Genomic DNA, 5,621 nt, shown 5'->3' with positions numbered 1-5,621 from the left:
GTGTTTAAGCTGATTACATTTGGGTACCCTTTAACAAGAGGCTTCATTTATTTACTTATTTTCAGTGCTGGGGACTGAATGTCTGGCCTTTCCTGCACAACTGCTTCACTGCTCAACCGTATCCTAGGCTCCGCTCAACAACCATATCCTAGGCTGAGCTGTACCCTGTCCCAAGATCTAATTGTTTTAGAAATCCATTGGACACTGGGTGTGGTAGTGTCCTTGTAATGGAGTTACTTGAGAGGTGAGGGAGGAGGATCACAAGTTCTAGGCTAGTTTGGGCAATGTGTGTGTGTGACAGGATGAGGCTATAGGTACAACATTTGCCTAGCAAGATCTGGGTTAAATCATTTGGCCTTAAGTTGACCATGTGATGAGATACATAATGTTTTCACAGCCTTCAGTAAGCTCGGTGGTGGGCAAAGCAGCATCCTTGTTTTGCTTGTTTATTTTGTGATGGGATTTTTGCCAGTTACAAATACCCTGACTGAGACTGTGGAGTAACTGGAATTACATGTTACATCATGGTGTCCAGCTCGCAAAGCAGTATTTTAGGTATGAGTACACGTTCAGACCTTAGAAACACCATTCCTGCACACAAGATGATTATAGTCCAGTAGGACAGTGAGACAAATGTACTTCAGGAAGAAAGTGACCAATGTTGTGAGAGGAATATTCAAGTGTCATATTAAATTGATCTGAATGTGGAAATATTTAATCAAGACCTGAAAAATGGTGGGATTTGAAAGGCTGGCATTATATACTCATTACCCTAACAAGATGTGTTTTTGTGTCCAGAGAAAAGAAGCCTGTGGCTTTCCCATACATTTTTTTCTGTAATCTCTTCCTTATAGTTATAAATTGAACATTAAGTCAAATTATAAAACGTGTCTGGGATATCTAAATAACTCCTTTTCACTTAACATTCTGGGTTCAAGTTTCAGAAGGAAAAACACTTTCCAAGGCAGGTGCTGGTGGCTCATGCCTGCAATACTAGTTACTCAGGAGGCTGAGATGCTGAGATCTGAGGGTTGTGGTTTGAAGCCAGCCCAGGCAAGAAAGTCCATGAGATTCTTATCTCCAATACACTACTCAGAAAAGACTAGAGATACCTCTGTGGCTCAAGTGCTAGCAACCAGGACTTCAGTTCGAGGCCTAGGACCAACGTACACAAAGAAAACAAAACACTTTCCAGTTCTTATCATTGTAGTGTCTATCTAGGGGAACTGTATCCAGACCACGGCAGGGGGAACAAGAAGAGGAAGAGAGAGAAGAAAAAGCAAAGCAATGAGTGGCAGGTCTTCCAGGAACTCAGTAGGATAGAGACAGTGGAGCTGGCAGGGCTCTGAGAGGTGACCCTACAAAGAGTCTGGCACCAGGACTGGTACGATTGGCTGGAGTAGATATCTGCTGGCTTATTTTGTTGCATCCCCAGGAGCAACTAAAAGTCAAGGTTGACAATGACCCCGGTAAGTGGGACATTCTACACAAGTTTCCAAAGTTAGTACAAAAATCCTCTTGCCACAGGAAAAGGATACAGTTGCATAATACAGGTATTTTCTGAGATAATTAGAAAGAAGAACATATTTTTTTAAAAAAGATTTTATTAACACTGGTTATTACATCATATTTCAAATGTCATGTTTAACAAACAAGTATTCAAGAAGGGAATCTCTATGCAATCACTGGCACATAGATTTTAGAACATAATTAAAATTAAGCTGAGGGTTTGTATGTTGTAGATACATATCAATCTATATAACATGTCTATAGAGTATATATCCCATCATAGATTTTTATGTCTATGTGGTTATGTTTATATCTCCAAGACCATGTCCATAGCCTTGGGTACGCAAATATTGAGTCATTGCCGTTGTACTGTTTGGATCTAATAGCCACATATTAAGGATACCATGCATCTTTTGTTTCTTTGGTTTTGACTTATCTCACTCAACATGATTCACTTTAGTTTCATCCACTTCCCAGTGAATGCCATTATTTTATCTTGTCTGGTGGCTATGTAGAATTCCACTGTATATATTTAGCACATTTTTAATATCCATTCATCTGCAGTAGGGCAGCTGGGTTGTTTCCATTGCTTGACTATTGTGAATAGTGCAGAGATGAACATGGCTGTGCAGTTGTCCTTACCATATCCTGGGTTATGATGTTCAAGGTAGATAACCAGGAGTGGTATGGTGGGATCGTAGGGAAGGTCTATTTTCAGTTTTTTAAGAAACCTCCCAACTGCTTTCCAGAGTGGCTGAACTGGTTTACATTCCCACCAGCAATGTAGTAGGGTTCCTCTTTCCTCTTTTTCCACAACCCTGCCAGTATTTGTTGTTGTCTTAGTCCAGAATATTGGCCATTCTAGTTGGGGTAAGGTGTTATCTTAGGGTTGTTTTTATTTGCATTTCCTTTATGACCACGGATAATGAGCGTTTTTCTCAATTTTTTGTTTTTTTTGTTTGCCATTTTAACCTCTTGTTTTGATAAGTCTCTCTTTAGTTCCCTTGCCCATTTAGTGATTGGTTTGTTGGGTTTGCGGGGGGGGGGTATTTCTTAAGAAGAATATCATTTGTGTGTATGGGTGTGTGTGTGTGTGTCTTTTGCTGTGGAAGAAAAAGAAACAGTTATCTTACGTGGATGTGGCTGGGAGGGAGGGACAGGCAGAAGTTCGAGTCACAGATCTAGGGTTTTAGTTCTGTCTCCAGAGTAGCTTGAAGAACACCCTTTCCTTTTGTGGCTTTAGTTGGGTCAATTTGGAATGATTAAGTAAAATCTTCCTCTCGGACTAACCAGACCTACCCATTCGTTGAGTCCTCCTCCTTATGAATATGCCACACAGCTCAGTGGCAGCAATCGGATCTTATATCTTCCCTCTCTGCCTCTAGAAATCCAGACACAAGGTATAGGTCTCAGGCACTGAAAACTCAATATTAAAAACATGAGTGGAGTTATGGAGCATGTATGAGCATAGCTTGAGTTCAATCTCCAGTAACCACCCCTCCCCCCTCCCCCGACAAATTGTATGAGGTCCCAAGAGTAGTCACATTTACAGAAACAGAAGGCAGGATGGTGGTTGCCAGAGGCTAGACTGGAGAAGTAGGAGTCTTGTAACAGGTATGTTTCCATCTGGAGCACTGGGAGAATTCTGGAACTGGATGGAGTGAGGGTTGACCAGCAGCATGGAAGTCCCAGTGGGACGGCAGGTGGCTCAGTTTCCCACTAGCCGGTTTTGTTTGTAAGAGGCTTTTAACTTAGCTTGATTTTTGTAGCTTTTGTCTAGAGAGCATTGGTGAGCTGGTTCAAATCTACCTCAGGTGGTATGCTAGGTTCCTGATCAGTGGGGAAAGCTTAGTGGGTGATGGGTGATGGCAAGTAACTAATCATCCCAGAGCTTCCTACATTATTTGGCTTTATTTCTGTAGAATGTATCTGTAGAGTGGAGGTAATAATAGTTTGTAGGTGGGGTTGGAAGTGTGGCCTAGTGGTAGAGTGCTGGTCTAGCATGCACGAAGCCCTGGGTTTAATTCCTTGGTACCACATACACAGAAAAGGCCAGAAGCTCAAGGGTAGAGTGACAGTCTTGAGAAAGCTCAAGGACAGTGTCCAGGCCCTCAATTCAGTCCCCAGGACTGGCAAAAAATAGATTCATAGGTCTATAGAGTGGTTATGAAGATTAAACCAAATGAATTGCATGAAATGCTTGCCGAGTATGTGAGACAGAGGAGCTGGAAATTATGATGAATTATTTATAAACAGCAGCTGATATTTCTTCCATCTTGCAATTGCAGTGTAGTTTGGAGAAGTCCAGAACTAGACCACAGGTCCCTTGAAACTGTGCCTTGTCTGGGATGTGTGTTCTCAAATATACCAAAGCCCTGGAAGGTGCTAGCTGAAGCCTACAAGGACAGCCTGACCCAAAGTATCTGGGCCTTATTCTTACAGACTGTCTCTAAGATGTATCAGGAGACCCATTGCTCCATGTGGTACTGGAGCCAGAGTTAAGTGTTAGAACACTGTTAATGACTGTGGAAGCATGGTAGCATTTACAATAGGCCCTGATTGGTGATGTTTCCTTTAAACAAGCTAAGATGATAGAGGCCCATAATGCGCTCCCTAAGTGACACCTGACAGACTCTTGGCTCCATGCTTTTAAGGCACCCATTTCCCAAGTAGATAATTTAGCTGTCCTCACCTTCCAAAAGGATGAAGTAGTAAGGAAAGAAGAGTGCAGGGATTAGAAGACACCTCTGTTTTGCTTTATAACTAACTCTCTCGGAAACACAAAGAATCACCTACTGTTGACTCCACATCAAAAAACTCCAGTAGTAGGAGTTTACATGTGTTGCCTTAACTAGTTCTCTCTTTTTTTTGATGGCATTATTTTGTGCTGGTGTTTGGCTTGAATTCTGGGCCAAGATGCCAACCCTTAGTTGTTTGGTTTAAGGTTGGTGTTTTACCACATGAGCCACAGCTCCACTTCCAACTTTTTGTTGAGAATTAGAGATAAGAGTCTTATAGACTTCCTGCCTAGGCTGGCCTTGAACTGTGATCCTCAGATCTCAGCCTCCTAACTAGCTACCAGCACCAGTGCTTGTAACAATTGCATATCATGCTGATTTATAGAAAAGATCAAAAGAAGCAGGAAGTGGGGGAGGGCTGACCCAGACTTCTAGAACTAGGTCATAGCATGTTGCCAAAGTCTGTCTTTTCAGTCACCCTCCCCATAGGTCCCCACAACCCCTTCCTACCTCAGCACACAGAGACAGCAACAGGCTCCTGATTGAGTGGGTGGGAACCAGGGACTGAGGTTCAGGACAGGACTTCTGGTGGCCCTTACTCTGTGCTAATTATATCATTAGGGTCAGGCTTTGAACTGGGATCCTCAGATCACAGTCTTCTTTTTTTTCATATGTTTTTTAATTGTAATTAATAGAAGGGTTACATTATATTTGCCAGATAGAAGGTGCATTACTTCATATACATTGATATCCTTTCTCATGTCTTGGTCCCCGTTTCCCTCCCCCCCACCCCCACCCCTCGTTTCCCCCCTTCCCTAACCAATTTCAAATAACCAAATACAAATATATCCAATATATCAGATAACAAAGTGAGATATTGTAACAATATGAGATAACCAAGGGACAGCAAAAGAGATGAGAGATAACATAGTACATTAAGGACAACAATCACTCATTATATGGCTTTTGTTTCTATATCCTAGAGGTCCTTTCATTTAGCATCATACTGTATGGCCTTATGTACCTAGGTTTTGCTCTATTGTAAATCTCTGCTAGGAGAGTCCAAGGTTTCTACTGATTATGACAAATGAGGGAAACCATTGAGCCTAAGTTCCTTTGAGTCTGGCTTACTTCACTTAATATATTTTTCTAAGCCTTTCCATTTCCTAACAAATGGGGTGATGTCGTTCTTTCTGACAGCAGCATAGAATTCCATTGTGTATAAATACCACATCTTGTTGATCCACTCATCAACTGAGGGACATCAGATCACAGTCTTCTGAGTAACTAGGATTATAGGCATGAGCCACTGGGCCCCGCCCAACACAGTACATTTAGCAACTGGCAGTATTCTGCTATTCCTGTATACTATCC

The sequence above is a fragment of the Megascapheus bottae genome, chromosome 4, assembly GCF_031878675.1.
Source record: "Megascapheus bottae isolate mThoBot1 chromosome 4, mThoBot2.hap1, whole genome shotgun sequence".
Classification (NCBI taxonomy): Eukaryota; Metazoa; Chordata; class Mammalia; order Rodentia; family Geomyidae; genus Megascapheus; species Megascapheus bottae.
The sequence above is the reverse complement of the archived record's forward strand: the minus strand, read 5'-3'. Positions refer to the sequence as shown.